The sequence below is a fragment of the Lithobates pipiens genome, unplaced genomic scaffold (genome assembly GCF_037356315.1).
Source record: "Lithobates pipiens isolate NorthernLeopardFrog02 unplaced genomic scaffold, aLitPip1_a1.2 Scaffold_10, whole genome shotgun sequence".
NCBI lineage: Eukaryota > Metazoa > Chordata > Amphibia > Anura > Ranidae > Lithobates > Lithobates pipiens.
In genome coordinates, this window is record NW_027507686.1 from 163,172,586 (window position 1) to 163,186,056 (window position 13,471).

Genomic DNA, 13,471 nt, shown 5'->3' on the forward strand with positions numbered 1-13,471 from the left:
TGGTTTGCAGGTAGGAAAAGACCGGGCCACCAGGTGCAACTCATCTATGGTGATAGGGGCCTATAATTGTTCTGTGGCCTCTGCAGACAGCGAGGGTAAATTTATGTTGGATATGTTGGATATGTGTAAGCCTCTCTTGACCTATATAGGTCAGCATAAAAAGAGGCTAAATCCTTTACAATGGATTCTGGGGTATTAACTACCTTGCCAGTTGAATCACGAATGGCACCAATGGCTGGTCACTGTTGTTGGGATCTTGCCAATTTTGCAAAGAACCTCTTGCGCTCTGCAGTGTAGGATCTCAGGCGATCCAATGAATCTTGGGCCAACATCCATGCCTCCCTTGCAGAGTCAGTAGGATTGGTCACATATGTCAGTTCCATCCGTTTCACCAGACTCCACGCCCTCTCCAATAACTCAGAAGAATTTTGTTTCACAATTTGTATTTCCTGTATAAACATATCTCTCAAAAAGGTTTCAAAGGTTTCCCATTTTGTCAGGCTGTTCGTATGCTGTCTATGTGACTGGAAAAAGTCCTGTGTCTGTACGGTCATTCTGTCCTGGGAGGTAAACAGTTTGAGCCAAAATGCATTTAGCTTCCATGGGGCTCTGGGTAGGGAGCTTGGCGGTTGGATGGTTAACCATATGGCCAGTGGAGAGTGATCTGACACTCCCCAGGGGAAGTAATCCATCTTGGTAGTATAATTGACCAGGTCAGGGGTGCCCACACACAGGTCAATGCGAGACAGTGAGCCGTGGGTCTTGGAAAAACATGAAAATTGTTTACTGTCCGGGTTGCGTATACGCCACAAGTCTGTCCAACCCACCTCCGTCATCAGTCAGCTAAGAACAGTTCCCCGGCCACACCTGGGGGGGGGGGGAGGGGGTGTCTGTCCAGTCTGGAATCTAAATAACAATTGAAATCACCCATGATCAAGATTGAGATGTCCGGCTTGTTAGATAAGTAGGATAACAGTAACTGCAGCACTTCCCGAGAGAACGGGGGGGGGGGGGGGGGGCAACACATATACGAATGCAAGAATCATGGTAAGTGTATACAGTTTACAATGCAAAAACACAAATCTACTAGATATGTCGACAAGGGAGTCCAACTCCTGGTGTGCCAGGGCTTTGTGTATCAATACACTCACTCCGCGAGAAAAGGCGGAGTAAGTGGAGTGATAGGCCTTTTCAACCCACGCATACTGTAAAAACCCCACCGTGTCCCCCTGCAAAGGAGTCTCTTGTAAACCAATGATGGCTGGATGAAATTTCCAGATCCCCGCAGAGATCATAGTCCTTTTCAGCGGGTCTTTAACCCCCCTGACATTCCAAGTCACTATTGTTGTAGATGACATGATAGGTCTAAGTAGATCCAGTCAGAAGGATAAATCCGTGACATAGTCATCGAGAGTGTTCTCACCGGACGGCAGGGGCCAGCCCGAGAACAGACCGGAGGAATATTCCAATGGTACAAGTGTGAGGTAGCAATGAGGTAGCATGCACATTGAAGAGTCACCAAGTATTCAAGTTAGAACATCTTGCACAACTGCACAGCAGAAACAACAGAAAAGTAAGTATAGGGGTGGCTATCAACCATAGGCCTGCTTTCAACCAACTGGGCAAAGCAGGAGCTTTCTGCCAAGTGTGCAGTGTTAACTTTGTATGCTCTCATTGTGCCAACAGGGCACAGAAACTCAGGCCACATCAACCATGGCAACAAATAAACAAGTGGTTTTGTGCTCTGTCTGCTTCCAGCTATACCCATGCACTGGACCGCAGGAAGGAGTGCGAAATCCTCATTGCCCAACCTGAAAAATAAATGCAACATCAACCTACTCTGTTTTCTTGACCCCGACGGATTGCTTGCTCATTCTGATCCAGCCACCCTGCAGCATCCTGAGCGTTTTCAAAAAAGTGGTTCTGGTCTCTGGCTGTTATTCTCAATTTAGCCGGGAACAGCATGGCATATTTTAGCTGTTACCTCTGTAGGCGCTTTTTAACATCTGCAAATTTGGACCTTTTGCATTGCACTTCTCCAGAAAAGTCCGGGTAGAATGATATTTTGGAGCCGTTGTACTGTGCCTTCTCCCTAGCCAGGCGCAGCACCACTTCCTGGTCCTTATAATTCAGGAGTCTGGCCAGCATTGATCTTGGGGGGTTACCTGGTGGGAGGGGGCATGGGGGCACCCTGTGCCCCCTTTCTAGTGCATGTAGAGGGGAAAAGGCCTCCTTTCCAAATATTTCCTGCATCCAGCCTTCAACAAATTCTGTGGGGTCTCTGCCTTCCACCTTTTCGGGGAGTCCCACTATGCGTACATTATTGCGTCTTAGGCGGTTCTCAATGTCATCTGTTTTGTCATAAGCCTGATGTGCATACTGGGCATTTATCCTCACCTCCCGGGACAAGTGTGTTGATTGGTCCTCCATGTCACTCACTCTTCCCTCTACTGCAGTAGTTCTCTCTCTAATTTTCTGAATGTCCTGGCGGAAAAAGGGACACTGTCTCCTTTAGCCCCCCCAAAAATTCTCCTTTAAATCATCCACGCTGTGCATCTGTGCACAACATGTAGTATTTCACTTAACGTGGGTTGGGGGCTATCCTCCGTTTGCATATCAAACAAATCAGGCATTGGGTCAGGGACTGACTCCATAGACTCAGGGTCATCCATCCTGGCTGCACCATCCCTGTCTGCCTGCTCAGTGTAATGTGCAGAGTACTGTGCTTTGCCTTGTGATGCTTCTGTAGTGGCTGTTAGCTTCTGAGTGTAATATAACATGGGCTGCTCATTAGACTTAGGGGGTTTGTTAGACTTACCCCCCTGCTCCGTTTTCTTGTCTGGGCCTTGTGGAGTCTTTGGATGCTGTGACTGCCGGGCGCCATCTTGGAAATCCTGTGAGGCCGCAACCACAGCTTCTCCTCGGTTTCCACGGGTCATCATGTCGCTTTTTTCAGCTGCTTTTTGTTCCTGGGGTGTCAGTGCGTCTGCAGGCTCTGGTACCGGTCAGTTTCGGGTGTCTGTAATGGTGAGGGAAGGATCAGTGTGCGGATTACCAGCGGGAGCTTCGTGAAACAAGTCTGTTCACATGCCTTGTTAGGCCACGCCCCCTGGCTCACCATAGTTAATCAAGCCATACCACTATACAAATTGATGTATGAAGCTAAAGGATGCTCGAAAAAATTCTCTAAAATATGGAACTCCTGGGTCAACTCAGATAGCACCATACCACCCGCCCCTTGAGATACAGAATAAAATGAGGATACTACTATATGTGTGTTATCTGTGACTGAACCATGAATGGAATAGATTGTGTTAATTAATGACACGCCTTGTATGTATGTTACTTTGCAGTTTATACCTGAATACCTGACAATTGTATTATGATTGAAGAGATGTTCGCTCTGCTTGTTCATCTGCTTGTACACCTGCGAAACTGTTGTTTGTTGTGTTTTACAAAAAATAAAAATAAAAAATGAAAAACCTTTAAAAAAAAAAAATGACATGTCTTGGAAGTACCCATAGCCATAAAAGTATAGTAAAAGAGAGCTGTTTTTCTGTTATGGCGGCAGTCGGCAGAGATCAAATCATGTAGGAGGGACTCTACTGGGGGCACCTGTGATGTAAGGAGGGACTCTACTGGGGAGCACCTGTGATGTAAGGAGGGACTCTGCTAGGGGCACCTGTGATGTAAGCAGGGACTCTGCTGGGAGGCATCTGTGATGTAAGGAGGGACACTGCTGGGGGCACCTGATGTAAGGAGGGACTCTACTGAAGGCACCCGATGTAAGGAGGGACTCTGCTGGGGCCACCCGATGTAAGGAGGGACTCTGCTGGGGACACCTGGTGGCAGGCAACATGGCAAGTGACACACTCAGGGCTTGCACTGATTCTGCATTATGGTAAGTTGAACTAATTCATTTTATATTACAATTTAATAATATAAATAATGCGCTTCAGTCATCCTGACATCATACCAACCATGGTGCCCTGATGATTGAAGCGCTAACACCAGATGTTTGGAGTATCTTTATCTGCTGATTGTTAAACTTTCTGGAATACACATCCTATTGTGGTGTAGGATCTGGGTCTGCTGTCCCTCCATCCCTCTGTCTTTCCTTCCTTCTCTCTCCTTCCCTCCCTATTTTTTTCTCTTTCTATCTCCATCGCTCATTCATCTCAGACTTAAACCCCACCCCCTTTGAGCCATGCCCCGTAAGCCACGGCCAACATTTTGTTGGTTAGGAATAATAACAGAAATAAGTAAAATACCTCAACCTTTAAAGTCTTGCTATCACATCTTCTTCCAGCCTACCTTATAACTTCAAGTTTAGGCCTTGTTTTCAGAGCTAGACATGTCTCAAATAGCCATATTATCTTTAAACAAATAAGTAGGAAAACTGCCTAATTACTTTTACACAAGTTCTAGTGGATTGGGTGTAAAAACAAAATAAAATAAAATAAAATAAAATGATCTTTATTACAGGTCTCCTATAGCCTAGTGAAGGCTCAAGCTGCTACCATAAACCTAAAATAGGTCACACAAAGAGGTAAAAATATATACAGATATTGGCAGCGCTATGTATGACATTAGATTATCAAAAATAACACTAATATTCACAGTGATATAAGCAGTGCAGAAAACAGTCCATAGTTTATTGCAGTAAATTATTCGTGAAAATCATTCAGGGTAAGATCAGGTTCTGCTTGCTTGACGATAAGCCATCACCAACACCACCACTCGTGATAAAGTAGGGGGGCACTCACACCCCCCTTGGTATTAAACTCTTACCGGATCAAAGATAGATATAGGTAGAAATGATATATGTGTTTATGAATTTATGACGAATCTCCCAATTTGAACTGCATCAGAAGGGGTGGAAATCACTATGGCAGGCTCATTCCAAAACCGCATGGAAAAGAAAAAGATATCCTCCATAGTGTAAACCAGTAAATACATTTATTGAAATCCACAATAAACCCCCTTTAGGAATTGCACTTACAAAAAAATCACATCTAAACAGGCATAATATCAACCACAAGCCCTGTTTGCAGACCACAGCATGGATAGCACGGCGTCTCCCACCACAGTCAGATGTCTTTTTCCAGCTGTAGGAGGCTCCATGTCTCCAAGTGGTGTTGCTTCCTGAACATCGTTTAAACCACGCCCTGACACGTTTCGTCATCACGAGACATCATCTGAGGATGCCATAGTCATATTATCTTATGCCGCGTACACACGATCAAACAAGCGGGTGGAAAAGTCCGGCAAACTCAAATCCGCCGGACAATCCCCCCGTGTGTAGCCTCCGGCATACTTTTTTGACCCGAAAGTACGGCGGACTTAGAAAGTAGTTTTGCACTCCAATCTTCCCGCCGGACTCGCATTTCGGCGGACAATCCGGCCGTGTGTATGCCAGTCCGCCATACTTTTGAAATGAACAGACTTTTCCCGCCCGGAGAAAAGTCCGCTCATTTCGAGCGGGTCTCCAGGTAGGCGGGGCCCGCGAAGGAGACGCCGCTGGCCCCGCCACCTCGTATGGACTTAAAGGGGAACCCCAACGCCGAAAAAAATCGGCGTGGGGGCCCCCCCAAAGTCCACAACAGACCCTTGTCCGAGCACGCTACCCAGCCGGCCAGGAAAGGAGGGGCGAGCAAGCGCCCCCCCCTCCTCCTGAGCCGTACCAGGCCGTGTGCCCTCAACATGGGGGTGCCTTGGGGAAGGGGGGGCCGCGCGGCCCCCCACCCCAAAGCACCTTGTCCCCATGTTGATGAGGACAAGGGCCTCTTCCCGACAACCCTGGCCGTTGGTGATGTTGACTCGAAGCTCTCTCCGGCCGCAATGCCAGGGACGCGCTGCGCGGGGACTTATATAGAGACAAGGGGCGGTGTCATCGGTTGATGTCACATGGGTTGATGTCACATGGCGACAGTCCCAGCATCTTCCGGGACTGTGACATCGTAAGGGGCGGGGTCACCATGTGACATCAACCCATGTGACATCAACCGATGACACCGCCCCTTGTCCCTATATAAGTCCCCGCGCAGGAGAAGAAGAAGAAGAACGGAAGGTGGCGGCGACAGAAGACCGGGCCACTGCCTGTAAAAGAGCTATAAGAAGGCGCGGTGTCCCGGCAGAAGAACCGAAGAGGGGGACAAGACCCCCGAAGTCGGAAGAAGAGGCAGCGGCGACGAAGAAGAATGCCGGGCTCCTCCGCTAGCAAAAGAGCTACAAGAAGATAGCGGAGGAGTCCGGCGAGAAGACCCCCGAAGACGGAAGACCCCCGGAGCTGTGCAATAAATTATTTTATCTTGTGTGCTGTGTTTTTTTTTTGTACTTTTTTTCACAGGTGAATGGGTAGGGGTACATTGTACCCCATACTCATTCACATAGGGTGGGGGGCCGGTATCCGGGGGGCCCCCTTATTAAAGGGGGCTCCCGGATTCCGATAAGCCCCTCGCCCGCAGACCCCGACAACCAACGGCCAGGGTTGTCGGCAAGAGGCCCTTGTCCTCATCAACATGGGGACAAGGTGCTTTGGGGTGGGGGGGCCACGCAGCCCCCCCTTCCCCAAAGCACCCCCCATGTTGAGGGCACGCAGCCTGGTACGGCTCAGGAGGGGGGGGCGCTCGCTCGCCCCTCCTTTCCTGGCCGGCCGGGTAGCGTGCTTGGACAAGGGTCTGTTGTGGACTTTGGAGGGACCCCACGCCGATTTTTTTCGGCGTTGGGGTTCCCCTTTAAGTCCATACCAGGTGGCGGGGCCGGCGGCGTCTCCTTCGCGGGCCCCGCCTACCTGGAGATGCGCTCGAAATGAGCGGATTTCCTCCGTGTGTGGGCGAGTCCGTTCATTTCAAAAGTAGGGAGGATAGTACGGCGGACTTAGTACGCCGTATTAGTCCGCTGAAAAAGTGTCGTGTGTGGGCAAGTAGCCCGTTCGGAAAGTCGGACAGACGGCTACATGTGTACGCGGCTTTATAATTCTAAACTAAAAAAAAGGACGATCAGCTCAGTATGATGAATTAAAGAGGAACTGCAGTTTGCTCACATAATTTGCAATAAAATCATCTTTGCCATTCTGAAGCTTCCCTCCAACCACTTTGCATATTATTTTATATATACTGTGATTCTGTACTTGCCAAATATGCTGCAGAAATTTCCCTCGACTGAGTTTAGCTGCAACCATTTTAATTGTGGGCAGCTAAAGCTGCTGCCGGTTCACCTCCTGGATTTACACAGACACACAGAGGCACACCTCCAGCTCTGCAGCTCTAATTGGCCCTCTTATGACTCATCCCCCTCCCTTCCTGGCAAACTGTCAGGAGAGTGAGAGAGAGAGCTGTGCATGATGTCATAAGCCTAGGCTACATAAAAATATAATGTGGCACTAAAGCGCTGATATGAATATTTAAATAATGAAAGACTGTGATATAAATAGAAGATACCTAAATCATCAAGCTGCAACCAATCGGGTGATGTTCTGGCACCACACATTAATAATTATATAACAATAGTGAATAAAAGTGCGCTAAAATTAACCTTCTACTAAAAACACAAATACTTAAACACTTCAAAATAAATACCACTGTGATAATGATAAATGTAAAGTGCTGAATGTAATATTATATAGGTGCTCAGTGCAATATTGCAGATGATTAAAGTGCTCAGTGCAATAGTGCAAATTGTTACAAAGCTACAATCTTGCTACAAAATAATGGGATACACCTGGATGTGGGGATTGCCCTCAAACTGCATGAATTACACAAGATATAACAAACAGACCTGTATACAGACCAGCGGGGTACTAGTAATGAATAATGTACTTTAATGTACTTTAAAGTGCTGTATACATACATTCCGATTACCCAAGGATAAGGTGCTACAAGAAAATAAAAAATGTCCTGATAATCAATTGCTCCATATAAAATAGATAATACAAATAGATAATACAATTTAACCAACACAAGATGAACACAAATGTCCATGGAGTGCCCAGTTCTCAATCCCTAAATAATGCTCAGCTTTTGTTCCTGCTGATCAGCTGTTTTTCTTACTAATCCTCCCGATTTCACCGTTCTCACATGCAACAGAAAAAATTCATCATTGCGCAATGAAATAACTATAGGCACAGATCTGAAAGTGTAAAGCACATCCACTCACATAACCGTAGTTATACAGGTGCTTTTAACAGAAAGGTCAGATGGTTTGCAAAGATCATGTTCCTCACACCGCATCTGCTGTGCTTGCGAACAGACACATTAGATGTTGTCACTTAGGCTCCTCCCAAGGGTAGTCATGTGACAAACTGGACTCCATATTTAAGCTAATGCCAGCATGCCCGTTGCCATAGTGACATCGGTCATCATTGGATCATCATCCCTTTAAGCGCATTGAGATAATACTTACATACACAATAGTAAATTACATACAGATACCATATATCAATTAATATTTGACACATTTAAATAATTTTAACAGACAATATTAAAAGATCAAATAAAAAGCCTAATTCCCTATTGGAAGCTCCCTCTAATGATCATCAAGGGAATTTTGTATGCACATAATGTTAACTCACAGAAGCTGTGTTTTTAGTCGAAGGTTAATTTTAGCGCACTTTTATTCACTATTGTTATAAGGCTAGGCTATTGACCAGACAAGAAACAGGAAGTGGGCTGTATAAGGTATTTACTGGCAGAAACAAAAATGTTTTACTATCCAATAGTATCTACTTTTTTTTACTATTACTTTTTTTTTACTATGATAGTATTTACTATCATTGTAAAGCGCTGTGTAAACTGTTGGCGCTATATAAATCGTGTATAATAATAATAATAATCCAACGTTAAAATAACAAGGGCAGAAGATTTAATAGATGAAATGTTAAAAAAAATGACTGAAGGTTCATATCCAAGTATTCCATCTTTCAAGCATACCAGTGTCAGAAGACTGTGTTACTGTGGATAACACATTTCTGCCTAAACATGGTACTTTACCTAGAATGTATTTGTTTGCAAGTGGGCCGGCTTTTTATTGTAGAATAATAATAATATGTTGAATGCTAGAATAAATGAACTAACACAAACATGCATAGATGTAATGTCATTGTGTTGCAGCCATTCAAGGTGGGTGAAAATTCCTAAGGATGTGGGTAAGTGAGCTCATGGATGCCTCAGTGCTAAAGGGGAAGTGAGTATAGATCTGCTTGGAAAGGTATCTGTCAAATCCCAAACCTGAAAGACAGGTTTAAATACACGGAACCAGCAACAAATTTATCATCACCCAACTCTGTTGGCATTCAGGGAGGAAAACACCTAAACACAAGGCCAACATGAATGGTTTAGAAGAGTCATGCTGAGATAAAAGTAATGGGAGGACGGTGGTACTCACGGGATTGGTAGAAAGGTGGGAGCAGGGGGGTTTCAGGAGTTGGAGCGTGGGAAGGGTTTGGGAGGAGTTCAGTTGGAAGAGAGCCTGGATGGACAACTTCTCACCCTCCCTCCCTTAGCCCAGGTTCACACTGAGCTGCGGGAATGAAGCTGTGCAAGTTCAGCTGAACTCACATGGTTTCACTCCCACATGTCAGTCCCGATTTCAGAGACATCTGCACAGATGTCAGTGTAAATCGCAGCCCGAAACTACTAAATCGCAGCTACTTTTTGAAATCGGTGTGGCGCTGCAAATGCAGCGTCGCACTGATTAGGACGGTGCCATTGCCGCCTATTTGAAATGCGCTTTAGAGTCGTTTCCTGCATCGCACCTGAATTGCACACTGGTTCATACTGACGTTCATACTGGTTTCTACTGACGATGTAAAGTAATGACACCAAATAATCAGTTCACAGATCACAGAGCGAACTGTGAAATGGTGCAGGAATCAGATCGCATGGGTGTAAACACCCATGCGATCAGATTCCAGTGCGGACCAAAAAAGGGTCCTGCACCATTTTAATGCGAATGTGATGTGATTTCAGCCATACAGTTTGTATGGCTGAATTCACATCACACAGACATCGCATGTGGTCTGCACAGCAATTCAGTATAAATCACATGTGATGTCTGTGATCGCATCCTTAATCCTATCCTATTCCAAATTTAAAAAAATAATGCATTCTGCAGTATATACAGTTATTTATTTATTTGTAAAACAAGTTGAAAACCAGTTATCATTTTCCTTCCACTTCACAATTATGTGCCACTTTGTGTTGGTCTATCACATAAAATCCCAATAAAATACATTTAGATTTTTGGTTGTAACATGACAAAATGTGGAAAATGTCAAGGGGTATGAATATTTTTTCAAGGCGCTGTACCTTGTTTTTTTTTTTTTTACAGTGTTCCACAAATATATATGGTTGTAACCAAATGAATACTATAGCAAAATAAATATATGCATGTGTTCATCATATTTTCATACAATTTAGTGACCTTTCAGTAGGAATGCTTTACAGAAGACAAAATACATAGATTCTCCTATTCATTTCTAAACAAACTGATTATGATCAGACCATCTAATTGCCTCTAAGCCCTTGTACAAACGGTCGGAGATTCCGACAACCAAATCCATCGGAGTAATTCCGACGGATTAATTCCGGAAGAGGTCCGGAAGTGATGTTGCATACACACGGTCGGACTAAGTTGTTGGAAAATCCAATTGTACATAACGCGATGACGTTATTTCGTTACGACGGGACTACGTTCAGGCTAGTAGCCAATAGCTTTGGTCTAGGAATTTGATCTGAGCATGCGTGGCACTTTCTCCGTCGGAGTAGGCTACACATGATCGGAGTATGTCCGATAGCATTTTGTCGAAAAATTTTACCGGCAAGTTGGAAAACTTGGTCCGTCGGATATTCCGACAGAAACAGTCCGATGCATACCATACACAGTCGGAATACCCGACAAAACGGTCGGATAGGAAACATTCCGTCGGAATCTCCGACCGTGTGTACAAGGGCTAATAGATCCAAAGTACTGGCAATTAAATTCACTATGCTATGAATGCGTTTATCACATACATCCCAGTGTACAAAAGATGTAGATTACTTTTTTTTGTATTTGACCCAATTTTTTAAATTTTTATGTAGAATACTTTAGAAAAAAAAGGAAATTTAGTTTATTAAAGTGGAACTTTACCCATAACAACTTGATAAAAAATATGTTCTTTAGCAAGGGACATATATTCCACATTAATAATTATGTTACCAAAATTAGTTTGTGTCTGACTAAAGTTCCACTTTAAGGGAAATATCTATCCTCCTGCTTTTTTTAATTCACCAGTCTGGATAACTAAGGATTTTTTTCTAAATAGCTATGCCTAAATCACTATAGTAGTCATAAGGATATTGTATGTATAACATTTTGCATATGTGTCTCTTTTCTAAATTATCCCAGGAGCCATTTTATCACAAAATTCCCATAGCCATGTTTTCTGATATGCTAACTATCTTTATTGTGTTTGGGCCTACTTTTAAAGAGACCCGGTTGCTAGTAATTTTTCTTTTTAGTAAAGGTAAGTAGTCAATAGCGTTGTGCCGCTCTCACTCTACATACAGTGGGTATAGAAAAGAATCACCCCCTTTAAAATCATCATATTTTGTTGCTTTGCATCCTGAAATGAAAACATACACAGTTTTTGCTTTACGCATCTGTATTTACTTGTGCAACATATAACTTCCAAATGAAAGATATAACACCAACATGTCAGAAAAAAATAAAAAAAATATTAAAAAACAGAATCATTGAGTCAGTATTTTGTTGAATCACCTTTTGCTTTGATTACAGCCTTTAGTCTGTTAGGATATGTCTCTACTAACTTTTCACATCTAGACTTTGCAACATTTGCCCACTCTTCTTTGCAGAACTGCTCGAGTTCAGTTCAATTTGATGAGGACCATTTGTGGACTGCAGTCTTCAAGTCATTCCACAGATTTTCAATGCAGTTGATTAAGTCTATGTAATGCAATTCCTAGACTCATATTTGTGTTGAGAATATGCAATGTATATTTACTGACACTTTGCTCAAGATTACCAAGTCAGTGTTACATACCATTTTCTGTAAGAAGTGTTTCTATAAATAAAGAATTTTTAAAAAGGCGCTTAATCCAAAACTTCTACAAACATTACAATCCAATTATATTATAGTGAGTCACAACACACAAAAAATAATATAAATACAATAATAGAAAAATTAATAAAATAAATTCATATAAATCATATACTTTCAGTGTGGGAAATGATGCTACCACACCAGTACCCAAAGTCCACACTGATAAATAAAAACTAACATATATCTCAAATAAATAATACTTGTGAGTCCACAATTAATAGCACAGCTACAATGTCCACAAATCCATTTATAGCGCCACCAATGTCAGTTCCACAAAGCTGCAACTCATGCTGAATTAGTAAATGCTCATGGTATCTTACCTGTGATCCATTCCGCTTAAAACTCCACCACCACAGACTGCACGATCGCCTCAGGTTATGATCCATATGATTATATAAGGTCTCATGCACATAATCCAATAGTCATTGGGTCTCCTCCACCCAGATAAGAATTTTTGCACCCAGAGGATAGGTGTGCAGGTCCCTTTTACAGATAACGGTCTGGTCACAGAGGCTGAGGGCAGTACTCACAAATAGGAAGGATCACATAAGAGATAAGATTGATGTGTCATCTCAGATTCTGGACATTTACATTCATATAGGAAAGCATTCATGTCAGGAAGGAAACACATGCCTTGTTCCAACATGGTGCCAAACAGACCTTATTAAAATGCATTAAAACTATTGCCCTGTCCCTGAAGATGTAAACTAAACAAGTGTGTCATATCCGCCTATGTCACTTCCGCTCCATGGAACGCACACCGGATGTACCACAAGAAGGAAGAATTGGTGGCCATCTTGGATTCCCTTAAAGTGACATGGTTTCCTACTGGCTTATTCAATTTTATTAAATGTGAGTATTCAATTTAGGAAATAGTTTTAATAAAGTATAATGAACTATGGTACCTCTTTTTGGTCTTGTGACTCTGCTAAACAGGGTCAAAGGCTATGCCTTGTATTATAGATTGTTCCTCTAATAGCTAACATTTCCAACATGGCTATTTCTCTAAAACTTAGTAATAAACATATGTACTGCTGAATACTACATAAAAACTGTCACCTTTAACCACTTGCCGCCCGCCCTATAGGCAATTGACGGTGGCAAAGTGGTTGCATAATCCTGATCGGACGTCATATGACGTGATCAGGATTATGAGCGGAGTCTGACACCCTGCAACTACGATCTCGGTAAAGAGTCTCCGACGGAGGCTCTTTACCATGTGATCAGCTGTGTCCAAATAGGAAGAGCCGGTGATCGGCTTTTCCTCAGTCACGTCTGTCAGACGCGAGTAGAGGAGAGCCGATCGGCTTCTCCTCTGACAGGGGGGGTCAGTGCTAATTGTTTATCAGCACAGCCCCCCCAAGGATG

General features: G+C 43.6%; 1 long non-coding RNA gene across 3 annotated transcripts in view; it reads right to left on the reverse strand.

Moving 5' to 3' along the window:
• LOC143935219 (uncharacterized) overlaps positions 1-13,471 on the reverse strand; it is a 98,317-nt gene that overhangs the window by 33,269 nt on the left and 51,577 nt on the right. For 2 of the 3 annotated variants that reach the window (XR_013263474.1, XR_013263476.1), the window contains exon 3: positions 2,819-3,019. The exons of the other annotated variant lie outside the window; for it this stretch is intronic. This is a non-coding gene — a long non-coding RNA (uncharacterized LOC143935219). The remainder of the gene's footprint in view (positions 1-2,818; positions 3,020-13,471) is intronic. 3 annotated transcript variants of the gene reach the window in all.